Genomic DNA, 27,847 nt, shown 5'->3' with positions numbered 1-27,847 from the left:
TAGATAATGAATAACAGAGGGGATAATGTACATCCTTGTCTCACACCAGATTTAACATTAAACCATATTCCTGTACTTCCTTCAATTCTAACTGCTGACTTACAACTCAAATAAAGACTAAGTATTGCTTGATATAATGCCCCATTGACACCATATAACTGTAGCGTATTGAATAGCTTCTCTCTTGGCACCTTGTCATATGCCTTTTCCAAATCAACAAAACTTAAATACAGATATTTGTTATATTCCCATGATTTCTCAACTATCTGTCGTAAAGTGAAGATCTGATCCTGACAATCTCTATTTGACCTGAATCCAGCTTGTTCTTCACCAAGCTTTTCTTCCACAATTCTTCTCAACTGTTTCTCAAGTATACTTGCATAGATTTTACCAGGAACACTGAGTAGGGAAATACCTCTGTAATTCTCACATTCAGTTTTATTTCCCTTTTTATATATGGGTACTATGAGAGCTCTACTCCAATCATCGGGAATTCGTCCCTCTGTCCAGGCTTTCTGAACTATGCACCCTGTAAGACTCTTATACCATCATACTTCAGGATTTCTGGTCGAATATCATCTACTCCTACTGCCTTTCCACATTTCAAGCCTTTGATGGCTTTTTCTACTTCAAGTATGGATATGTATTCCTGACTGCATGCCTGGTCAGTTGTTTTTTATCACTGTGCTGTCATCACTGCTTGTTTCATTTAGCAAATTTTCAAAGTAATTACTCCATACTTCAAGGATATCTTTTTCTCCCATTTTCATTTCACCTTTATCATCTCTAACTCCTTTTGCAGCACTCTTTCCTCCATTCCTAAGCTTCTTCAACAACCTCCAGAATATCTTACCACCTTCTTGATATTTATTTTTTGTGTTCTTGCCAAAGTCTTCCCATGACTTTTGTTTAGCTAGTTTTACACAGTGTTTAGCATTCTTGCATTTGTCTTCTCTAAGAGCACAAGCTGACTTATTTGACAGGAACTTGCGATATGCTTTCTTCTTTTCTTTCACTGCCTCTTTAACTTCCTGTGTCCACCGGGGAGTTCTGATTTTTTTATCCTTGCAGACAACCTCACCACAGGCCTCACTGGCTGAATCAATCAATGTTTTCTTCAGAGTTTGCCACTAAATCTCCAAGGTTTGATTCCTGTTCTCAAACTCTTTCATTTTTTCTTCAATAATCTTTGTGTATTTTAGTCTACAGTTCACATCTGAGAGCTGCTCAACTTTTATTTGCTTCAAAACTTTCTTACGTTATTCTTTTCAATATGAAATTCAATTTCATCCTGCTCAAGATTAATAGTGATCGCTTCCAATTTCAAATCCTCTGTTCACTCTTGTGTCCTGCACCAGGGAGAAAACATCACTGTCAACAATAACATAGTCAATGAGACTTTTCTTATTCCTTGCCTCTTCTCTCCATGTGAATTTGTGCACATTTTTATGTTGGATCATGGTGTTAGTAATAACCAGTCCATGTCCTGAGCAGAAATCCAACAGATATTTGCCATTATTATTAGCTATGCTCTTTTCTCCAAATTTTCCCAAAATATTTTTGTATGTCTCACAATCATTTCGTACGCTGCTATTTAGATCCCCAACAAGGACCAACTTTTCCTTTTTCATTGTGTCAGTTGCTTTTTCTAAAGCCTCAAAAAATTCCTCCACTTCTACCTTAGTAGAACCTTCTGTGGGACCATAGGCACAAATAAGTCTCATTGTCCAGTTCCCCATTCTCATATTTGCCCACATCACTCTACTTGAGACTGCCTGCCATTCAAGAAGATTAGCCTCATATTTTGTGTTGAATACTATGGCTACTCCTTCTTTTCTTTGATTGTCATTGCCTGAATATAACATTTTGTGTTTATTGCTCAGAAAGATCTCACCCATTTTGGTCTTTTTTGTTTCAGTCACCCCTATTATGTCGACCTGGTACTTATCTAATTCCTCAATAGCTCCATTTCTTTGCCATTCAGGCTTCTTACATTGATGGTACCAATCTTTAACTCTGGTGATGTTGAGTTGGGGTTTGTTTTCAGATTTGTTCCAGTAGCTGACTTTTCGCTGTTCGCCCTGGTTTCCTGGCGAAAACAATAGGGGCCTTGTTTAACCAGGCGACGCCCCAGCCGGCATGAAATTTTGTCATGTTGTACCATCATTTTTTATATTGGTTTAACCAATAAGAATACAATTTGGTCGGCTAAATTCCAAATTGCCAGCCCATCCTCGTTCGTTCAGTATCCAAGTAGATACCCAACAGGGTGCACCACGAGAAGGTGAGGATTGGACATTAGGTCAGGAGCTCTGGTCGGTTCTCCGCATTCCTTTAAAGGCTATGTGGAGGTCTCCTCTCAGTTATACAGCTTTGACCCTTAAGCACCCCGAGAAATCTATTTAGGGTATTAATTTATTTAAAGCAATTTGTTCATGTATTATAAGAAAGCAAAGTGTATAAGCTAAGGGCCAAGGGTCACATTTAGCCGTCCAGAATAACGTATGGCCGGAGGGAAAGTGAAGTTATACGAAAAGGAAGCTAGAACGCTTTCTAAGAAAACACGACACGCGCATGTGGAGGTGTGCGGTGCGTGTTTTCTTAGAAAGCATTCCTTTTCGCATAATTTCACTTTCCTTCTGGCCATACGTTATTCTGAACGGCTAAATGTGACCCTTGGACCCTAGCTTATACACTTTGCTTTCTTATAATACAGGAACAAATTGCTTTAAATAAATTAATACCCTAAATAAATTTTTCTATTAGACTTCCTGCAAAACAGGTTAAGTCTAACATATTTTTCATATTAAATATTTCTTCACTTCTATCTTAGTGTTATTTATACATATATACATGCCGTTCATTGTCAAAACACCACATTCTCTACCTACAATCAAGGACAGTTGTTCCTGAATAAATTAATGTTTTGTCCTTGGTACATAACAATGTGCAGACCTTTAATCAATGTATCTGCCAGTAAAGGTAGGTTTTCGATAGACACTTGTTGATAAAGTACCAGAGGATGTGCGTGTAAGGAGCATGTCCAAGAATGGTAAACTATCAGTCTTTTCTTTTTCCATGATGAACTGAATCCGTGGGTGAAGGCTATTTATTTGTTGTAGGAATGTGGTAAGTTCCTCTTCAGCATGTGGCCAAATAGCAAAGACATCATCGACATAACCAAACCAAAGAGAGGGTTGGGGATGAATGAATGAGAACAAGGTCTTCCAGATGGTTCAAAAAATAGTTTGCCAAAGGTGGAGACACAGGGCTACCCAAGGCAGTACCTTCAACTTGTTTGTAGATCTTGTTTTTTCAGCTGAAATATCCTGAATGTATAACAAATTCAAAAATCTTTGCAGTATCTGGAGGGTAATCATCATATAGTAAGTTGACAGTGTCAGCTACTGGAACATTGGTAAAGAGGGAAATAATATCTAAACTGACTAACAAGTCAGACTCTTTGATTTGAACATTCTTGATTTGTTCAAGAAATTGTGTCAAATTTTTGATGAATGATCTTGAATGTCAAATATGCGCAGTTAATGAACGTGACAAAAATTTAGCAGTTCGATTAGTGGTAGAGTTAACACAATTCACGATGGGTCTTACTGGATAACCTTCTTTATGGATTTTTAGGAGGCCATATAAACGAATTGTTCTTCCAAAATGAGTGCACAGTTTATTCACAGTGTTTTGATTCCAACTGATAACTTCATCAAACAACTTATTTAATTCTTTAATTTGCAAATTTGTAGGATTATGATTGATTTTTTGATAGGTGGAGGTATCTTATAAAAGGCAGGTTACTTTTCTTTCATAGTCAGCCTTATTCATGACCACTACAGCTTTTGAAATGGATATTTCACTATTTTTTCTTAATGAAGTTAGCGCATGAATTTCTGTTTTATTTTTAACTTTTCTGTTTCTGTTTAACTGTTTGTTCTACACTCGATAAATTACATGGCGGTAATTTGCTTTTAAAAAGTGAGGAGCAACTTCAAATCGTAGTTTATATTAGCATCTTTACTAGAAACAATTTTAATTGGTAAGCCCCTGACTGTTCTGTACTTTGTATTCTTCCATTCCTTTAACTGTTTGTTCTACACTGATGATGTACTGTTACTTTCAGTATGGAATATTTGTACCTTTAATTCATTAAAGTTTATTACTGTTGGTTATATACGTGTTAAGTTATTAATTTTAATTATGCCACAGGTACCTTTAAAGATTAGACTACTACAGAATTATTTTTATCATGTTTTGTCTAGAATGGCCATATCAGTCATTTCGCTGACATGGCCATTTTTCAGTGATAATAAATATGATAGACATAAATATGTATAACAATGTTCATCTGTTATGCCAGTTTTTTTCTAAATGGTAGTGATATTTACAGATAATTTGAAAAATAATATTTGTAATCTTAAGATACCATTTTTGTTACTTGTTTTGACTCTAGGTTGAATTGCTTAAGGGCTCTGTATAGATGGTAAAACTATGTATGCTAGAACACCCTGAACTCGAACTTTTTTTTTTTTTTTCCCCCCCTAAGACATGAACTCATCATTACTAACAGCACCATGTTTAACATAAACTTCTTTATAAATTCACATGGAGCGATTATGTATACATACATTCAAGGAGAAGGGCATAATATTGATCACATTATTGTTGTTATTGGCATCTTTGGACTTGTCCAGAATATGAGAATGTATCTGTTTAGATGCTGAATGAATGAGAATGGGGAAACTGATAATTTGGGAGACTTAACAAACCAAATTGTCAGCTTCCAATTTCCTTCAACCATCTAATCAGATATGCTCTTTGTGAAAAGTTAGCTTTTGGAACAATCTTAGCAGAATTCGAGATAGGCAGCAACAGCAGTATGTCGAACATCAATAGAAAAAAAAGTGAGCTAGCAAAAGACTTACAGAAATAACATATCATTGTAATTGTTACCAAGTGAAGAAGGTGAAATAAGTGAGATTCTTCAAGTTCCATAATGTCCAAATATAATATTCGATCTGTAGGGAAGAAAAGAGGGGCTGGCTATAGTATTCACCATTAAACTTGAAGATTAACTTCTTGAATGAAAGCTAATGTAATTAGAGTGATGTGAGTTAGTTTCAGGCACTAAAGACTAGAGGAATTTTTCAATTTAGTGGAAACTAGCAGAATAGGAAATGAATCCCAGTTGTGTATTCATGTGCAAAAGTAAGAGGAAGCGAGGACTCTGAACTATGTAATTTTTAATTGACTTCTCATTATGTTATATAAATTATTCAAGTTTGCTGAATTACTGCATAAACAAGGATTAGTTTAGATGTAACTAGTTTATTAAGTGTATTTATATTAGGTTATAAATTAGTCTAATTTTTATTTTTCTTGGCATGGGCAGGAAACCAAAGGAAAAAAATGGAGGCAGTTAATTCCGAAGAATTAGCATTTGGGCGGGAAAGTCTGACTGCTTATAATAATTGTCACATACAGGGTTATGCCAACCATGTGAAGTGCAAAGAAAGTGCAAAGGTAATATTAGGTTTAATTGTAAACACTGCTTAGAAATAGCTGAACTAAAGCAAATATTGCAGATTGGTTTGGTTTAATTGGAATTATGGCTGAAGCATCTTAGTCTATAAGGCATGTATGTTACGTCTGTTAATTGAGTGTTCTCTGGCCAGTTTGCCTCAGGATTAATCTGAGTTTTGGTGATGATAAACCTTACCATCTTTATATGAGACTAGCTAACTCATCTTCAATTGCAAGTACCCTTTTAAAAGCTTTTTTGCACCTTAGACAGGATTCAGACCCAGGTTTGTCCATCTGGAGCAAATGTTGTAGATAATAACTAGTAAATCTAAAATAGTGCAGTGTAATTGGAGAGGGGGGGGGTGTACTGAAAGTTTTTCAGGTATTGAATTAGCATTTTTTTATGTGATTCTCATCTATAAAAAGTTGCATGGGCTAAGGATTTTTTAATTTTATTTTTAATATAATATTTTATTTATTTTTCCCCACATAATCTGAAACTCTACTCTAGGAACTTTTTGAAGCCACTTCAGACCTCTAGTAACTGAACAGTGGTAATCTCACGCTAGATGGAAATTTTCATCTGCCACTTAATGATATGCATCCATGCTCCCTGAGAATTTTAATTTTCACCTGTTGGTTGGAGGAGAGCAAATATGCTCATCACTCTGCTAACCAGACCTGTGATGGCAGATCCTATAAATGTGTGAAATTGTTTAACTGAAGAGAATTAGAGGAGGGATAGGAGATATAGTGGTTCAGTTTTCCAGCATTTCAATAGATTGAATAGAAGGTAATTTAGCATAGGACAAGTGCTATGGAATTGAAGACAACAAATTGGGGAGATGTCATTTTGGCCATTGTTAAGATGAAAAGAAGTGGCTTTTGATAGAAAAATCCAATGGCCAGATTCCTATGTTTAACATGGATCCTGCTTTTCATGATGGCAGAGTGCAATCTGTTGTGATTCTGTGGTTAGCAGAGGTAAGGAATATTTTATGTAGTTAGATCATAAGAATGTTATTTTTGTATTTTTTTAAAATTTATTTTTATTGTTTGTTTAGTTATTTATTTTATTTTTTTATTTGGCTCCCACCCTTGAAAGGTTTATTTGTAAACCTGTAATACATTCATACCATGGGCAAGCTAAGGATTTTTTTTCCTTTCTGTTTTGTTGATTTTATATATTTTTTGTATTTTTTACTTATTTATTTTTACATGGTCTGGAAACCTATAGAGACCAAACATGGAGCTTTTTCAAGCTAATTCAGGCCTCCAATAGGCAGAGCAGTGGTCTCACACTAGGTGATGAAATTTATTCTCCCCACTAAAAATAGTCACAAATATCCATGCACATCATCATCGACAGCTTTTTTCATCCACTGCTGGACAAATGCCTCTCCATGCTTTTTCAATTTTAGCCAGTCTTGTGTATTTCTCCACCATAAATGTCCATAACATCTTGTTATCTCATCATCGCATGTTACCACTGGTTTACCTGTTTTCCAATAACCATTTCTTGAGTTCCATCTCTTGTCAGACATTCTCATCACATGTCCTGCCCTGCACCATTCGTTGCCTTTTATTACTAAGGCAATGTCCATTGCCTTTGTTTGCTTCCTTATCCAAGTATTAGTCTTTTTTATGTAACCAGGTTATTTCCAAAATGGCTCTTTCCATGTTTTTTTGTGTTGTTTTCAGTTTCTCTAATTGTTTTTTAGTCAGACTCCACGTTTCACTATCATAGGTCATTGTTGGGAGTATACACACTGGCTGTAGAGCTTTCTTTTTAGGTAGGCTGTTAAATTGCTTTTAAATATCTCTTTCTATACTGGTTAAAAACTTTCCATCTTGCTGTTATTCTATGCCCTCTGTCCAAAAAGAAACTGAACCTTTAGAAAATAGAAGAAACTAGTGGCACCACCCAGTGTATCTTTTTGTTGTCGAAAGCAGCAACCTTCATTAGTGTTGTGTCAACTGTTTATGACATTTGTTTCATTAGAAGCTGAGTTATAGTGCCAAGAGTGACAGTGTGTGTGTTTTGAAAAACAGTCAGAAAATGAGTTTCAAACAGAGAGCTGTGATTGTCTTTTGTGTTAAAAGTTTTACTGAAATGGATCAAATGCTTCAAAAAACACACGCTGATGAATGCTTATCCTGTACTCGAGTTTATGAGTGGTTTAATTGATTTCAAAGTGGTCATGAGACGCTAGAGGACGACGAAAAGCCGGGCATTCCAAAAACTGGACTGAACAAAGTTAACATCCAAAAAGTGCTTGATTTCATCAAAGAAAACCTGAAATCATCTGTAAGATTGATTGAAGATGAATTGGGGATTCCAAAATCAACTGTGCACAACATTTTGATCGAGAGTTTGGGCCTTCGTAAATTGAATTTGCGATTTGTTCCTCCACAAGACAACAAAAAATGTATTGAATTGAACACTTTAAGGACCTTATTAAAACTGCTCGTAAGGACTCAAACTTCCTTGAAACGATCGTTACTGTCACGAAACTTGGTGTTTTGAGTATGAGCCCGAAACAAAGCTCCAGAGTGCTGAGTAGAGACCACCAGAAGAGGGACATCCGAACAAAAGTCATTTGGAGAAGTCAAAAGTAAAGACAGTGCTAATTTGTTTCTATGATTCCAATGGCATTATCCACAAAGAATTCATTCCGCCTGGCCAAACGGTCAATGGTGAGTTTTATCTCGAAGTTTTGAAGCAATTGATAGCGAGAATTCATCACGTACGGCATGAATATCGTGATGCAGGCAGCTGGTCACTTTTGCACAATAATGCACGATCTCATCGTTCGAACATTGTGAGACAGTTTTTGAGCAAAAACTAAGTTTGTGTGTTGGATCACTCATCGTATTCACCTGATTTAGCACCCTGTGACTTCTTTCTCTTTTCCCCGCCTTCATTTGCCGATGAAAGGAAAGTGATATAACACCATTAAAAAGTTCAAACGGTAGTAACCACGACCCTCAACAGTATCCCAAAAACTGATATAAAAAACTCATTTAAGGAATTAATTGACCATGCCAAACGCTGTATCGAAGCTGAGGGAGAGTATATTGATTGAAATGAATTATTTGAATAATTATAATTGGCCTGTATTTTATTTTCTATCAAAAGTTCGGTTTCTTTTTGGAGAGAGGATGTAGCTGAAATTTCATTATCAAGTTTGTGAATGTTCGTAATTAGTTAATGTATGAATTCATTATTTCAGTGTCTTTGATTTATTTCAATTTGTTTTTGTTATGAAGTATTTCCACTATACAGCACGATTCAAACCTTCAGCCTGTTGGTTGCGAGCAGATGCAGCAGCCACTTGGCCAACCATATGCATGTTTGCATGGAGCTATATATATATATATACATAAAATCTAATAAGATAATCAGTTTTATCTGAATGGAAAATGATAGTCATATATTGCTAGTAGCACAAGTGATTTAAAACTGCATTTTATTTTAAAGACCACAGGATTTTTTTTGTCACTTATAATAGCAACTAATCAGAAACAAAAGATAAAAAAGGAAGTATGGCATCTCCGTCAGGCTATTAGTTGCTAATTGGATATTAAATAGACTATGTGTTGTGATTATTTATGGGATCAGTTTGTTAATAATCTGATAGTTTTTGGTGGTGTTGGTACTTAGTTGATCCAGGTGCCATATATTAGTGGATTCATGGAATTAATACCAAAAATCAGCAATATTTCTCAGAGATTAGCAATGAAATCAAAGACGTTTATGACAGTTGACTTGGAAGTAGCATATTAATAGGAAGAATGTTTGAATTAATGGAAGAAGTTGACATTAAAATGTATTTGAATGGCAGTATGTTCTTTATATATCAGTGCACAAAGCTTAAAGAATATCATTGTGATTTTTAAATTATTAATTGGAGAAATGCTGCAGGTTATAGTTTTTTTTTTTTTTTTAGTTGTGGCTTAACTAAGCATTGTTGATATCGAAATGCATAATGGTTATTATGTTAGAAAAGATTGTATAGGAGGAAAAGGAGGGGTTGTTATGCTTATTAGAAAAAAAATGGTATATAAATAGTTCACACAGTTAAAGTTTTGACTCAAAAATGCCAATTTGCATTCTTAAGAATAGTTATGCAGTTTTGTTAATGATATGAATATGCTTAATCATGGATATGATTATAATGAAAAGATGATTGTGGGTTAATGAGAGTTCAGTTTTTATTTTGCTCTCCTGAAGAAGTGTACTATAATGCTCAAAAAACTAGTCGAGATGTAAACTTAATAAAGTTTAAATCTCCAAGTGTTTGATAAATAGTCTCCATGTGGAATACATACTGGTCATTAACATTCAACATGATCCCCATCCACAGAGGTCTCTGAAGCAAGATATTCTATTTTTATTAAAATGAGAGAGATGACTTGCTGTTGCATTTACTGAAATCTGCAAGTATTTTCTGACTTACTGTTTAGACTCAAATTAGGTTAAAACATATCTAGGTGGTAACTCATCTAAATATACTATAATGCAGGGGTAAAAAAGTAGGAGGCTGGGTAAGAGACATGTATTGGTTATATGTTTTCCATTGCACTGTATGAATATTGAAGATTATTTTGTATGAGATCAATGACAGATTGAATTCTTCCCACTTGGAGCTGGAGTTCAAGATAATGTAGCGCTTAATAAGCACGTAGTCTATACGGTTGAGGAAGCAGTTCTAAAATTATGAGCCTATTACTTAGAGATAAGGAATAGTAGATAATGAGTAGGAGAAAGAAATAGCTGATAATACATTGGCTTCTAAGACCTAAGGATGAACATGTTTCTGAAGATTACAACTGCAGAATTAGATGAATCAGCTTGTGGCAATTTGTATAACTGATGATTTCAAGTAGAAAGTGGGTATACATTCAGTTTTCAAATTGTGTGCAAAGGGGTCATGTAGTAGCACCCAACAGGATAAAGGGTAAAAGGCTGCAGTAAGCAAATTGTGTATGAAGGAATTTCTTTTTGTGAAGGAATAAAGTTGCAAACTTGAAAGTCTTGTAATGTCTCAAAAACATCATCTAGATCAGGCATGGCCAACTTCATTCTATAAGAGGGCCAATATATGATGAGTGGTAGCGTCACGGGCTGCACACTTTTAGACAGAACTTAAATAAAAATAAACTCTGCATTTTTTTTCAAGGCAATAGTTATATGTATTGAATTACTATATTTGTTAAATCATTTTACTACTGGGAGAACAATATAAAATACTTGATTGATTTAAATATAAGTTGTTAAATTAAATTTAATTACATATTTCTGTAACCAGAGCAGAGCAAGTGACTTTCAATGATGCATTACTCTTGAGTGCATAGAAATCTACCACTCCCACTACTACAACTCGCACAGAGAAGCAGTAGATTTTGCAAATTGAGTAATCTTTTAAAGCTATTTTGATTCTGTGATGAGAATATAAATTTTTTCCGTCATCAGAAATAATGAATATAACTAGTATATCAATCAGAAAATCTGTGGTCGAAACCAATAGCTAAATTAATAATACATATAATTTAATATAGTTTTTATCCTGCTGCGGGCCGCACAAAATCACGTTATGGACCTGTTGTTGGCCACCTATGATCTAGATCAGTGTTTCTCAAACTTCAGATATCCGCGGATCCCTGCTTAAATTTTCATTATTACCAAGTAGCGTCACGGATTGCACACTTTTAGTCAGAACTTAAATAAAAATAAACTCTGAATTTTTTTCAAGGCAATAGTTATATGTATTGAATTACTATATTATATGTATTTATATGTATTGAATTACTATATTATATGTATTTATATGTATTGAATTACTATATGTAATTCAATACATATACCCCTAATTAATTAATTAAAAAAATTAATTAATCAATTAAAAATAAATAAATTAATTAAAACGAATAAATTAATTAAAATTAATAAATTAATTTAAAATATTAAAAAATTAAATATCTATTTTATTTGAATTTATATGTTCATGTTGTTGGATTCTGATTATGTAGATATTAGAGTAATTATTATTTGCTTCAGAATCCAACATGATCTTCCATCACAAAGGCTACATTTGTAAATATTATTTAATGTAAATAACTTAAAATTATAATTTGATATCATGTAATTACCTTAATTATATCTAATATTTAATTGTTTAATCAAAGATATGTGTTAATAGTAATAATATTCTGTATTAAATATTATTAAGCTATTTTATTTATTGTTATGTCAATATTATAAGAACTTGTATTTGTAATTTAACTACGCATTTATTGAAATGCAAATATTCTATTTATTCTTGTTTGTGAAAGTTTAACGTTATGTAATAACTGAATGTAGTGGTATAACCTTATGTAACGTTAGCAAAAATGTTTACGTTTATTTGTTGTCATGGAAACGCGTGAAATAAATGAGCGCGAGTGGAACAGAGCGAAGGCTGGAAAAAGAATAATAAAAAAATATAAGAGGTAACAAGAGAGAGTTGGGACGGAAACTTGGAAGTGAAAGGAAGCAAGGGCATAAACTAGAAAAGTAGAAGTAAATGAAAGGTTGTTAAGGGCAGAAGTTAAGAGGATAATTTTTATAAGTGAGCAAGGATGAAGTGAATTTTATAGTTAGCTGAAAGTGAAGCCAGCAGTAATAATAAAAGGGAAATTGATGCTGTAATCGGATAATATAAAAAGCCGGACGTTCAAGGAAGAATTCTGAATAAACCCAGTTGGTCTAGAATTGCGGCTTATTTCCGATTTGCCCTAAGGAGAACCGCACAGTGTTTTAATTAGTTTATGAGTGGTAACAAGGATAGTTGAAGTACCCTGCAGTCGATGTCTGGATTTCTGAAGCGCGATTGATAGTGTTTTAATTATAACTGTGGATAAGTCTTGTAGATGTGTTCTTAAGTGAAATAAAAATAATTTAAAAGTTTGCTCACAACATATTTGATGTACTAGGAACTATTTCCGGTAAGGACTATCTTAGTGTATTATTTCAATGCTTGAAGAATTGAGTGTTAATTACGCTACGCTTAACCTAACCTCAACTGTGGAAACTCTTCGTGATTGAGAGTTGAAGTTAAGAATTGTTAGAGAGATATTTTCAACTATTAGTGCCTGCGATATTTTGAACTTATAGCATGACTGAGAAGTGTGTGAAAACTGATTAGATAGGAAGTTCTATTATATTTATATATGTGTAGGAACTTTGTAACTCAGAAGCTGAGAAAGTGTATGTGAAGGCTTGGAAGGTTGAACTAATGTGATTGACTTGGCTTAATGTTTGACTTGTTTTTATTGTTTAAATTAGAAGTAGAATTTATGTATGTGTTATATAGCTTATATTAAATGTTTGTTTTTGTTAATCAAAAGTTGTATTTTGCCTGAATCTCTTTTACTGCACCATTCATAAAATATTCGAACCAAAGCGGGTAAATTAAGTAAGTCAAATGTACTCGGTCAGTATATATATTAAGGAGAAATAGTTGAGGGTTGATTTTTCTTCAATTCTTGAACTAATTCAGATATAGAGTGGCGCAGTCTTTAAATATAAATTTTCTCTATATTTGAATTAGAAACCAACTAGCAACTATTTTTAGGTTAAGAACATCGTAGTAAATAACATGTCGGATCCAAGGTACAGATTAAGACGAAGTAGGATCCAACAATGCAAACAAACAATATGATTTATTTTTAATAGAACAAACTTTATAATGATACTATAAAGTTTTACTTACTTGAAATAATTTATCATCAATGAGAGGAGTAAAATTGCTTATGGTGAGATAAAATTTCAGCAAAATTTGGCTCTATAGTTGTTAATTTCAATCTCAGATGCGGTTCGACATCTATAATGTGATTCCTCTTCTTTGTCTTAATATCTACAAGGGCCGAAAATCCAACTTCGCACAGATATGAACTTGGAAATAGAAAAATGAACCTTAGAGCTTTATTTGTTAATTCAGGAAATTCATTCTGTATTTGTAGCCAAAATGATAATAACGTATTCTCGCTGTATTCATTTTTTAGGAAACCATCAGAAGCTGGTTCTAAAAGTTGTTCTTCTTCTATTAACGATAGACCCTTTGGCATAAATTGATTTTTATTGAAAGGGTATCTTATCCACTCAATATTAATGTCCAATTCAGGGAAATACTTTTCTAGATGCATTTGTAAGCTTCTTAAATGCTGCATGATAGTAATTTTCACATCATCATCATCATCAATTTGTTCATTTGAACTTGCGAACAATTCATGAAGCGATGGAAACGCATCAAATTCTCCATTACCAACCCGCTTTTGCCATAACTTCGTTTTTCCCAACGTGGCATTCTCTTTATCTTGGACATGAAATATAGAAATTTCCTTGCCTTGTAAAGATAATTAAGACTGATTAATACAGTAAATATATCTGCCAGGTATGCTAATTGACTGAGCCATTTCCAATTATGTAAATGCTTTTTCAATTCAAACTTTTCATCAAGAAAAACTTGTAGTTCATTCCGAAGTTCAAATAAACGAGTAAGGACTTTTCCACGAGAAAGCCAACGAACATCGGTATGGAAAAGAAGTTGTGTATAGTTGCTTCCCATTTCTTTGCAAAGTCGAGAGAAAAGTCTGGCGTTTAGAGGACGGCGTTTAATATAATTTATAATTTTTACAGCTTCATCAAGAACTTTTCTTAGGTCTGTAGACATCATATGTGTAGCCAAAGCCTCCCTGTGTATGCAGCAGCGTGTCGACTTTGTATTTGGTGCAACAGCTTGAATCCTTGAAACAAGCCCTTTTTTTAGATCCGACCATGGATTTTGCTCCGTCCATGCTTATTCCAACATAACTTTTTCAATCAAGCTTGTTTTGATGCATAAAGGTATATATACTGGTGAATATTTCTTCTCCTGTTATATGTTCTGGCAATATAAAAGGTCGTCATGAAATTTTTGATTTTTTTCGTACCTAACAAACACTAGAAGATTTGCAAAATTTGTAATGTCGGTGAATTCATCTACCTGCAATGCATAATAACGACTCTTACGTATATCGGATAACAATGTTTGTTTTACATTTTCAGCCATTTCAGTGATTCTTCGACGAATGGTACTATTTGAAAGGCAAATCCGATCAAAAGATCTTTTTGCATTCTCTCCAATTATAATTTCCGCTATTATTTTTGCTGCAGGCTTGACCAAAGTTTCACCAATTGTTTCTGCTGCACCACTTTTTGCTGTTAATAGCGACACACGATATGAAGCTTCTAAAGCCTTCATGTTTTTACCTCCTGACACGATCGACATCACTTTTTGAGATTCTTTTAAATTTTTTAGTTTATTTTAAAAAAAATTCAACAGGTTTGTCCTTGCATTCATTATGTTTCTATTCAAAATGCCGATTTAAATTACACGGTTTCATGCTTTCATTTGTTAAAGTTTCACCACAAATTACACATAATGGAATAGGTTCCTCTTCATTTCCCATTCATGAAAATCCACATTTGAAGTAATTTATATCGTACTTACGAAGTTTTCTCATCTTCTTCCTAGTTGGTTGTTTAGAGATGTCAGACGACACACACTTATCAATTTCACTTGATCCAGATACAATATCAACATTTTCTTGTTGCTGACAGCTACTTGTATCTACTATGTTCCTCTCTTTTGCACATTTCAAAAATCCAATCTTTAACCAGTGATCCATACTTCATCATCAAATTCCTGCCATGTAAAATCAAGGGGTGTACAGGATATGATAGTACTACTTGAAAAAAATTACATCATTATTAATTTCCTATCTACAATTTTCCTCCAAATCAGTCTGTTACTTGTCAAGACTCCAACATTATCAGATCTTATATTTCTATCGTCTAAAGCACTTTATACCATATCAATCCACCTATATCTTGGTCTTCCTCTGGGTCGTTTTGCTGCTAATCTTGCAGAGAACACTTGTTTTGCTAATCTTTCCTCGCCCATTCTGTTTAAGTGACCATACCACCTGAGATTAGCTCTGCTAACACATTCCTGGATGCTGACAATATCAAGTTCTTTCCTAATATCCTCGTTTTTAATATGATATTGCCATTGATGCCATCTGTTCACACCTATAATCTTTCTCAGGACTCTCATAACTGTGGTCTCTAGTCTTTGGTCAAGTGTTTTATTTCTGACCCAGCTCTCAGATCCATAAGTTAAAACTGGTTTGAACACTGTCTTGTATACAGCTAATTTAGTGTTCCGACTAATTTCTCTCTTATTCCATATGAATTTATTCAATTGACTTCCCACCATACCAGCTTTGCTGATTCTGTTGTCTATTTCTATATTTAATTTACCATTTTCAGTGAAAATCGTGCCTAAATAGCTGAAATGTTTTTCTTGTTCCACAGGTTCTCCATTCACAACACAGTTGACATTTTCAATGATTCTGCCTATTTTCATTGTCTTTGTCTTTTTATTGCTGACCTTCATACCATATCTATTACAACAGCTATTCAATTTAGTCAGAGAATCTTGCAGACTTTGTAGCAGATTTATTTAGAAGTATAACATCGTCTGCATAAAGCAAAGAGCTGACATTAACATCTCCAATTTTGATATCAGGTTTAATACCACTTTCCTTCATAATGTGATCCATATAGATAATGAATAACAGAGGGGATAATGTACATCCTTGTCTCACACCAGATTTAACATTAAACCATATTCCTGTACTTCCTTCAATTTTAACTGCTGACTTACAACTCAAATAAAGACTACGTATTGCTTGATATAATGCCCCATTGACACCATATAACTGTAGCGTATTGAATAGCTTCTCTCTTGGCACCTTGTCATATGCCTTTTCCAAATCGACAAAACTTAAATACAGATCTTTGTTATATTCCCATGATTTCTCAACTATCTGTCGTAAAGTGAAGATCTGATCCTGACAATCTCTATTTGACCTGAATCCAGCTTGTTCTTCACCAAGCTTTTCTTCCACAATTCTTCTCAACCGTTTCTCAAGTATACTTGCATAGATTTTACCAGGAACACTGAGTAGGGAAATACCTCTGTAATTCTCACATTCAGTTTTATTTCCCTTTTTATATATGGGTACTATGAGAGCTCTATTCCAATCATCGGGAATTCGTCCCTCTGTCCAGGCTTTCTGAACTTTGCAGTGCAGCCACTGTAAGACTTTTATACCACCATACTTCAGCATTTCTGGTCGAATATCATCTACTCCTGCTGCCTTTCCACATTTCAAGCCTTTGATGGCTTTTTCTACTTCAAGTATGGATATGTATTCCTGACTGCATGCCTGGTCAGTGTTTTTTACCACTGTGCTGTCATCACTGCTTGTTTCATTTAGCAGTTTTTCAAAGTAATTACTCCATACTTCAAGGATATCTTTTTCTCCCGTTTTCATGTCACCTTTATCATCTCTAATTCCTTTTACAGCACTCTTTCCTCCATTCTTAAGCTTCTTTAACAACCTCCAGAATATTTTGCCACCTTCTTGATATTTATTTTCTATATTCTTGCCAAAGTCCTCCCATGACTTTTGTTTAGCTAGTTTTACACAGTGTTTAGCATTCTTGCATTTGTCTCTATATTCTCTAAGACCACAAGCTGACTTATTTGACAGGAACTTTTGATATGCTTTCTTCTTTTCCTTCACTGTGTCTTTAACTTCCTGTGTCCACCAGGGAGTTCTGATTTTTTTATCTTTACAGGCAACCTCACCACATGCCTCTCTGGCAGAATCAATCAGTGTTTTCTTTAGAGTTTGCCACTGAATCTCCAAGGTTTGATTCCTGTTCTCAAACTCTTTCATTTTTTCTTCAATGATCTTTGTGTATTTTAGTCTACAGTTCACATCTGAGAGCTGCTCAACTTTTATTCACTTTAAAACTTTCTTACATGTTATTCTTTTCAATATTAAATTCAATTTTATCCTGCTCAAGATTAAATAGTGATCACTTCCAATTTCAAATCCTCTGTACACTCTGGTGTCCTGCACCAGGGAGAAAACATCACTATAACAATAACATAGTTAATGAGACTTGTCTTATTCCTAGCCTCTTCTCTCCATGTGAATTTGTGCACATTTTTATGTTGGAACATGGTGTTAGTAATAACCAGTCCATGTCCTGAGCAGAAATCCAACAGATATTTGCCATTATTATTAGCTTTGCTCTTTTCTCCAAATTTTTCCAAAATATATTTGTATGTCTCACAATCATTTCCTACTCTGCTATTTAGATCCCCAACAAGGACCAACTTTTCATTTTTCATTGTGTCAGTTGCTTTTTCTAAAGCCTCAAAAAATTCCTCCACTTCTACCTTAGTAGAACCTTCTGTGGGACCATAGGCACAAATAAGTCTCATTGTCCAGTTCCCCATTCTCATATTTGCCCACATTACTCTACTTGAGACTGACTGCTATTCAAGAAGATTAGCCTCGTATTTTGTGTTGAATACTATGGCTACTTCTTCTTTTCCTTGATTGTCATTACCTGAATATAACATTTTGTATTTATTGCTCAGAAAGATCTCACCAGTTTTGGTCTTTTTTGTTTCAGTCATCCCTATTATGTCGATCTGGTACTTATCTAATTCCTCAGCTAGCTCCATTTCTTTGCCATTCAGGCTTCTTACGTTGATAGTACCAATCTTTAACTCTGGTGATGTTGAGTTGGGGTTTGTTTTCAGATTTGTTCCAGTAGCTGACTTTTCGCTGTTCGCCCTGGTTCCCTGGCAAAATCAATGGGGGCCTTGTTTAACCGGGCGATGCCCCAGCCGGCATGAAATTCTGTCATGTTGTACCATCATTTTTTATTTTGGTTTAAGCAATAAGAATACAGTTTGGTCGGCTAAATCCCAAATTGCCAGCCCATCCTCGTTCATTCAGTATCCAAGTAGATACCTAACAGGGTGCACCACGAGAAGGTGAGGATTGGACATTAGGTCAGAAGCCCTGGTTGGTTCACCGCATTCCTTTAAAGGCTATGTGGAGGTCTCCTCTCAGTTTTACAGCTTTGACCCTTAAGCACCCCTCCATACTTAAGAATGGAGATCTTAAGAATGATCCATACTTAAGAATTTGAAAGCTAAAAAAAATCCGTATTTAACGAACAGTCTTTCAGCAAATGGCTAGTGAAAGCAGATCTAGAAACAGACAGCAATGGTAGGTCAGTAGAGATAAAGCAGCTATGAAGACGTTCATATGATTGGTGTGGTATTAACAAAAGATCGCACTACTAATTGACAAAGGCAAGCTGACAGTTCAGTTGAAATGCTAATTCTCTTCAACCGAATTCCTTATATAATATCTGAAACACATTCACTATATATTTCTTAGTTTTAACACGTTCACCCAAACAAAACCATATGTTGCCTTTGCACCATATGGTTTTGATTGTGTACTATACAGCATTTTATGTGGGAGGGGTCATGCGATTCATTAGTTAGTGCCATTTTTACCCAGTTGTCTCTAATTGCACTGTTTGTTGAGAAACATATCACACAGCCTGCAGATGTCTCTGTACCTTATTCAGTGATACAATAGGAATGTTTTAAGATCTCAAACTTAAATTTTATTCCATGCATTAATGATGCATAACCGAAAATTGCCACGGACCCCCTGAAGACCTTTCGCAGAATCCCGGGGTTCCGCGTACCACACTTTGAGAAATGCTGATCTAGATGATTTAATGCTGGGATGAATTATTGGAAAGCTTGAAGAAGGCTGCAGGATTACTGATATTGCCAAAGTTTGGAATCTCTCATAGAATACATTTGGGATGCAATAGAGAGATGCATTGCTGCTTGAAAATTCCTCCCAGAAAACAAACAAGGCCTCCTCCTTGCTCTGAAGGAAGAGTGGGCCAATTTTCCTCAAGAACTCCTAAGCATGATATGATGTTGTGAGAGCTGCATCGCAGGTCGGGATGGACATATTAGATACTGAAATGTTTCTTCGCATAGTTTTCGGTGAGCACTATATAATATTAATTCCTTAACTACGTCCTTAGGAAATTTGTAACTATTACCAAAAACATGCAGCAGTTTAATTTGTATGAAATTTATAATACATTTTTTGTGTAATATGATTTATTAGTATGCTGGCAATAAATTTATGTCCAGATTTGGTTGTATTCATGAAAATGTTTTCGTATACAGGTAAAATATAGTTCATCCTTAGCTTTTGGATACCAGTGTACTTCGGGTAGTGAATTTTTGTATATTAGAGTGAATAAGAGCTAGAATTTCATAATAACATTAATTATTTGTAGACCATATTAATTATCTAGAGTCTCTATGTAATAATGATTATTTGATTGTGAAATGTAAATTAAGACTAAAGAGGAAAGTGATAATGCTGAACAACTGTTTTGTCTTGAAACAAAATTAGCTGACTTCAGTTTATATCATTGTGCTGAATATGTGCATAAAATTCTTTTTTTTTAGGAGTCAAAATTGCATGGTGGTGTTCTATTCACATTTCATATGAACTTGTATAGTGCATGAATTTACTTTCACTTTGACAATTCTTCCACTTTATCAGTTATCACTGGCTTCTTTAAGAACCTACAAAAATAATATACTGGAATTCCACCCTCTTTTATGCAATTGTTTGCTTTAATGCAAGAAATGTTCTGATGGAATTGTTTGCCATCTTAACCCAAGTTAAGAGGAAAGAGATCCAAATGGGAATTCAGAAAATGGATGTGTAATGATTTATTTTCCCATTGTATGTATGTATGGCTTTAGCATGTCTTCTACAAGATATCTGTGATTGTTGCTTTTAACAGTTGCTAAACATTAGATGTAACATCTTTGAAAGCTTTCTCCATTGCTTTTTTTAGTATAATATCTGATAACATCGAAAAGACTGTCTTTCATTAGAGCGTGCTTATTTGTGGTCCAGTAATAACATCTTGTTTAATTTTTGCAGCATTTGGGAATTTGCATCCTTTAAATACTGAAAATCATTACTATTTTTATTTAATCTTTTAAGAAATTTTTCATCAAACGAGTTTAATATGAAACGGTGACAAGAAAACTGTGTTACATTTCACAAAGGGAGGATATGAAATGCTTTTTTCTTTAACCAACCATGGGTCGTGGAACAAAATTAATATCATTTTGATAGTCAGCATGTAAATTATGTTATGAATTGCCTACTTTTATATAACAGCAAATTTCAATATTGAACAGTGGTATTACAGAAACTTATTATTATTATTATTATCCAGGGCTCCATGGAGTCAAAATACTCATCGTTGGAGGTCGATTTTAGGAAATACAAAGTCTATCATACCACTCCTTGAACCCATTAACCGTCCCCACTCCATCCACTCTCTCAGGCAATGCATTCCAAGGTTCGACCACCCTCCACGCAAAGAAACCACTCCTCACCCTCTTGCACACAGCTTCCTTTTGTAACTTCCAGCGATGACAAGGGATGGCCCCCTTGTCATCGCTCCTTTCCACCGTTCCACCAAGTGAAAGAACTTTCCAATGTCTACCCTGTAACTGCCTCTCAACAGTTTAAAATTCTCGATCATATCACCTCTCCTTCTTCTATCCACGAAACTCTGCAGTCCACATTCCCTCAGTCGATCCTCATAACTCATATTGTACAGTCCTGAAACCATCTTTGTTATCTGCCTCTGCACCTTTGCCACAGTCAATTTATCCCCTTCAAATCCTGGGGACCAAATCTGAGAACAATAGTCTAAGTGTGGTCTGATCAGGGCCTTACACAACAGAATGATAACTCTTTTATCTCTGCAGGTCAGCGTCCTTCTCAGTATTGCAGCAATCCTCTGAATTACCCTCACCATCTTTGCAATATGCTCCCTGAATTTCAGTTTTCTATCAATCATCACCCCCAGATCTCTTGTCTCCCCTACCTCCTCCAGTACAGCTACTCCAATCGAGTATGCATCCTCCCATTGATGGATCCCAAACCTCAAGACTTTATATTTTGTTGCATTGAACCGACAACCCCATTTATTTGCCCATCTGTCTAGTTTATTCAAATCCTCTTGCAGGTTTTGAATTACCTTATGTAGTAATTAATTTAGAATAGTTAAATTTTCAGAATTGAGGAATATTAGAGGTTTGTATTTAGTTCCAAGTGATAGTTGAATGGTGGTTTTTATAAAGAACTGAAAGTGGAGATCTAAATTATATGAAACAGACATTTAATCAGGTAAATCAAATAATATATATTAAAATTTGAACCAATATAATAATAACTAAAGTATTGATATGCTTAGTTTAAGAAAAATTTAATTTCATTGGTTGAATATCTGGATTCCCACTTCATCACTATAATAACAGTCAAAGGGAGTGTGTGGGGAGGGGGATGAAGCAGCAGAACTACAAATCAGAGTTGTTAAAATAAATAATTCACCTAAATACACAGATGGTAGTAATTCTACAGATAACGTCTGTGTTTTAACTATGAATCAGCTTAGTTCAAAATTGTAGTGACCTAGGCCTGATTTGACTCATCCTGTACACAAGGACATAGCATATGGAAATTGTTGTATAGCATTAAGGAAGATATGTTTTATGAAGAGAGATTTTATACTCCTAATAAATCCAGTACATATGCAAGATTCCTTAACCAAATTCAAATAACTGCTTTAATAAATATGGAGAGAAAATCAGCAGTAAAAAGACCACACTATGAAAATAGGCTGGAACGTGGAAAACTTCAGCTGCATTTTGAATGGAGAATCTATAGAAAAAGTAAAACATTTCAGCTATTGAGGCACAATTTTTAGTGAAGATGACAAACTAAATATCACAATTAGCAAAGCTGGTATGGTGGGGATTCACCATCAACCCTCAAGAGGTGTTTAGGCTACTATGTCAGCACTACATGATTAAGTTTACTTATTAATCAGTTATCAGCAATTTTCCTTCAAAGTAGTCTATTACTTGTCAGCACTCCAAGACCATCATATCTAACATTTTGTTCTTCTAAGGCACTTCTGACTGAATCAATTAACCTAAATCTCAGTCTTCCTTTGTGTCTTTTTCAGGAAAAACCTGTTTTACTAATCTTTCTTTCCCATTCTGTTTTAAGTGATCATACCACCTTAGATTAGCCCTGCTCATACATTCTTGAATGGGAAACAATGTAAAATTCTTTCCTTAATGTCTTCATTTTTAAAATGATTCTAACATTGATGACATCTGTTCACTCCCCTAATTTTTCTTGGAACTCTCATATCTGTGGTCTCTAAATTTTGATTCATGTGCTTTATTTCTAACCCAACTGAGATCCCTAACTTAAAATTGGTTTGAACACTGTCTTATATACTGCTAGTTTGGTGTTTTGGCTGATTTCTCTCTTATTCCATATAAATTTATTCAGCTGGCTCCCATCCATACCAGCTTTGCTTATTCTGTTGTCTATTTCCAAATTTAATTAGCCATCTTCACTAAAAACTGTGCCAAAATAGCTAAAATGTTTTACTTGTTCTATAGGTTTTCCATTGAGAATGCGGCTGAAGTTTTCTATCTTCTTGCCTATTTTCATAGCTTTGGTCATTTTATTGCTGATTTTCATACCAATGCTGTTATGCAATTTAGAAAACCCTGGAGACTTGCACTTCGATTTCTTTAAGAGTACAGCATCATCTGCATAAAGCAAAGAGCTAAGATGTTGAAAGTTTATTTTTCACTTGGTTAGACTATAATAAATTTAGTTTAATCCTTTATCCAAGTGTGAGCAAACATCCGCAAGGAGATGTGTTTTGCATTATGGGAGATACTGAGATAGGAGTGATGTAACTTGGTCCACCTTTGCTACGAGTTGCCCAGTGTTGTACTACCTTACCCCAGTCCTGAAGATATTTTCAGGTGCACTTTGTTTGCTCACACTTGGATAAAGGATTAAACTAAGTTTATTATAGTCTAACCAAGTGAAAAATAAACTTTCAACATCTTTCTCTAAATCCAGAGTAATTTAATAAAACGTTGGCACACTGTTTGGCAACTCCTATAGGTAAAGATGACCTGCCATTGCTTCTGCCTGGTATCTCCACCTCTGAACCTGGCTCCCACTGAAGAGACCTCAATAATGGTCGAAACTAGTCTAGGTAGTGGCCCTTCCCTTAATGCATAACATTATACATATTTGTAAGGAGATGTGTTTTGCATTATGGGAGATACTGAGATAGGAGTGATGTTAGCTTGGTCTACCTTTGCTACGAGTTGCCCGGTGTTGTACTACCTTACCCAAGTCCTGAAGATATTTTCAGGCGCAAACTTTGTTTGCTCACACTGGGATAAAGGATTAAACTAAATTTATTATAAACAAAGAACTAAGTTTGATATACGATTCTAATATCAGGTTTAATGCCACTTTCTTTCATAATACATATACACTATCGACTAATAATTGTCCAGACACTTTAGCAATTTACAGTTGATACCTGCAGGCGAACCCTAATATCGGATTTGTCCATCTTTGACTTTGATCACCTCCTGAACCCTTTGCACAATGCTGAAAAAGGGAGGCTTTTCAGCAATATGCAGCAGACATCAGGTAGAATTTGTCTCCATTCCTTCATCAAAGCAGCACTGAGTTCAGTGACAGATAGAGGATGTGCTGCTCTGGACCTCACTCACCACTCAATTCGTCCTGACCTCTGTGCATGCCAGGACAGTTGTTTAACACCCATCTCTTCATACCATTCCATAACAGTTGCAGCTTTGTGGCATGGTTGTCTTGATAGTAACATCCCTATCCCAATGGCTTTAACAGGCCTTTAAGGCCCAACCTTCCAAGCATGCTTGGATTTGATAGTAACATGGGTTCGTTATATAAAAACTCCAGCATAGGCAGCACCTGATTATCCAGAATATCAAAGTACTGAGCTGATTTCACGGAACTACGGAGAATGACTGGTGTCCCACTCCAAACAAGCTGAATTCATGCCACACTATTACTCCTCCACAACCAAACATTACTGTGGTAAAAAGCATTCATCAGGCTGCTTCCACATCCACACCCTGCCATCAGACTGAAACCGTATATCATCGGTGGATAACGGTACTCCAGAGTACTGTTATCCACTGGTGAATTGTCCAGTTCACATGCTCTTTGCACCAGGCCAGATGAGTTGCCTTCTTTGTTGCTGTGATGTTTGACTTGTGAGCCGCTGCTCTTCTGTGGAAACCCAGTAATTGGAGTTTCTTTTGCGCTCTGAATGGTCTGTGCCAATTCTAGCTGGTTTTTGCCTGCCACCCGATTTAACACACCCTCCTGTCCCTGTCAGTCATTTTCGGTGGCAGCCCTGGGTGTTTTCCTGCACTAGTGATACCAGAATATCTCAATTTGTTGATGACATTATCAACTGCTGATTTTGGATGCTCCAGTTAAGCGGCAATGGTACATGCCACCAGTGTGATAGCCCACGATGACACTTTCAAAGTCACTGAGTTCATGTTGTGTTGCCATACCACCTGTATTCAACTGCTACGATGAAATATTGCTTCCTACTATCTGTACACTGGTTTTTATGTTATTAACAAACCTTGAATGTTCCATAACTTCAAATAAACAGGGGTTTTTGGACAATTATTGGTAGATAGTGTTGATGATGAATAAGATTGGAGATAATGTGCATCCTTTTCTTATCCCTGAATTTACACCAAACCATCTCCATGTGTTTCCTTCACTTTTAACTGCTGACCTATAACTTAAATATAAACTATCTGTTGCTCTGTATACTGTTCCATTTAGCCCATATAATTGTAGTGTTTTGAAAAGTTTTTTGCTGTGCATCTTGTCCTATGCCTTTTCCAGATCTACGAAACTTAAGTACAGATCTTTGTTATACTTCCATGATTTCTCAACTATTTGTTGTAGAGATCTGATCTTGATAACCTCTATTTGGCCTGAACTGAACTTGTTCTTCTCCAGTTTTCTCTTCAACAATTCTGTTAACTCTTTTTAAGTATGCTGGCATCTTACCTGGAACATTTAGTAGAGAAATTCCTCTGTTATTCTCACATCGAGCTTTATTCCTTTTATATATAAATGAGAACTTTGAGAGCTCTACTCCAATCATATGCACTTCAATAATTATGTAGTGGAGCCACTGCAAAACTTTTATACCTCCATATTTGAGTATTTTTAGTCAATCATCTACTCCAGCTGCCATTCCACATTTCAAGTTTTCGAACTTTTTCTACCTCAAGTATTGATGTTCTCCTGTTTGCATCCTTTTTTGAAAACATAAAAAAAAATGAATAAATAAAAAATATCTTCTATGTTTTTATTGAATTATTCCTATGACTTGCTTAACCTCTTTTACATACAGCTTACATTTTTTTTTGTGTATTTTTCTAGTACATCTGCAGACATTTGCATGGAACTTTTGGTATGCTTTCTTTTCCAGGACTGCATCTTTAATTTCTTGTCCATCAAAGTGTTCTTATTTTTCTATCCTTGCACACAACTTCACTAAAGCCTCCATAGCTGAATCAATCAGAGTTTTCTTCTCAGTTTGCTATCAAAACTCCAAGGTTTGGGTCTTGTTTTTGAACCATTTCATTTTTTTCTTCAATAATGTTTATATAGTTGAGTCTACAACTCTGGTGGATTCAGCTAAGCAATCATGTCAAGATACTAATTCACCAACACAGCTGATTAGTTAGGTTTCATGTTATGGTTGCACATGCATTAAGTAGTGGGACCAGTAAAAAAAATAAAATAAAATAAAACATTGCAGATACTTTGTGATTCTCGTATTATAGAAATTTTTAAAGGTGTGATTATACTGACTAATTCTGTTCAATGTCTTTTTATTATAGGTGTACATTTGGTTGCAGTCCAGCTTTGCCACCAAGCCAGTAGAAGATAGTGTTACTTCTATCAGGGTCAGTGAATCGCTGCAGATTTATGTATATCATTATATGCATTAAGTCCTGCAGTACAGCCACCTTTGGCCTGGTGCCATTTGTGTATTTCTATCAAGAACACTTGATAAAAAGGATAAAATTTTTTGCTACAAATATATTCTGTACTTCAGCACTCCATTTAAGTATTGTGAACTTTAGATGTGATGGCTGAGCCATCATGGCATGTTCTCATGATTCATCTGTTTTCATGTTGATGGACAATATCCTCTTCATTGTTTTACATTAGAAAAGAACTGTGGAGAGGTAGGAGGAGAGAAAGAGAGTGAGAAAGAAATATAATTTAAAGTACTAAATATGGAAAAAACAAATTAAAAGAGTGTGTTTGTGTACATACATATATAAATACTATTTTTTTTTTGTTTCTGTTTTTGTTCCCTTTTAGTAGATAATGAGAAAATTGTAGTCAACTTTGCCAAGATATTACTATATATTTATAGACTTATCATACAGCTTTGAAACAGTAAGTATTATATTTGTATTATGAAATGTTTACTATACTTGCACGTTATCTTTGTTAGATTGGAAATATTTAAATAAATATTTCATTCCATTTATTTGGCCTTATACCATTTAATTTGTTAAGTTTTTATGGGGGGGAAATTAAGAAAATACTCTTATGCCTATTCCCATTCCCAGTCTATTTCCATTCTGTACGAATAGGCAAAGAATTCAACTTCAAAATCTTACCTTTAGTATTTTACAGGGGAATGACATAGGATTATTTATAACAGTTTTTTTTTATTTTTATTTTTTAAGAAAATGATAACTGATTTGTTCTAAAATCAGATTAGCTATAATAATAATTTTGCTTGTTATATATATATATATATATATATATATATGCAGTTTATGAGTAGATCTTGATATAGTACAAGGTAAATAAATCATTTTATGACCCATGCCATTGTTTTTAGTATGGGATGCTATTGCCATATTTCCTATATATGTATACTGTCTTTGTTAGCCCCATTATTGTTGTCTGTGATATATATTTAGTTCAATAATTGTTACTGCACAGATTTGACCATGATCTTGCTGTGGTTGAACATATAAATAATGAATAGTCATTCAGATGAGGTTGTGAGCTTGGTAATATTTATTTCTTGATGATGTATTAATCTTGCTAATGACATAGATATATTTTGTCCATATTAAGTCTCCTTTATTTTACTTCTGTTTTGGTATTTACTAAGGTTTGAAATAGATGATATTAATTTTTTATTTGATTACTGTATGTTAAATAATTGGAGATTATTTAGCATAAAAAATGCAGCACTATATTTGTGTAATATTTGTCAGCAATAATAAACTAATATAACAGAATAATATTATGAAGTTTTGCAAACTTTGTCTTGGAATGATAA

The 27,847-nt window shown here is 34.6% G+C and overlaps 1 protein-coding gene across 2 annotated transcripts in view; it reads left to right on the top strand.

Moving 5' to 3' along the window:
- The window catches only part of rl (Mitogen-activated protein kinase rl), a 203,535-nt gene extending 176,498 nt beyond the window's left edge, over positions 1-27,037 (top strand). For both annotated transcript variants that reach the window (XM_090400971.1, XM_090400970.1), the window contains exon 11: positions 26,376-27,037. The gene's annotated coding sequence lies outside the window, so the exon portion shown is untranslated. The remainder of the gene's footprint in view (positions 1-26,375) is intronic.
- Positions 27,038-27,847: the final 810 nt, after the last annotated feature.

This window comes from Typopeltis vanoorti, chromosome 11, assembly GCF_054136105.1.
Source record: "Typopeltis vanoorti isolate ZY-2024b chromosome 11, IOZ_Tvanoo_1.0, whole genome shotgun sequence".
Taxonomy (NCBI): domain Eukaryota; kingdom Metazoa; phylum Arthropoda; class Arachnida; order Uropygi; family Thelyphonidae; genus Typopeltis; species Typopeltis vanoorti.
This window is presented reverse-complemented; position numbering and strand designations above follow the sequence as displayed.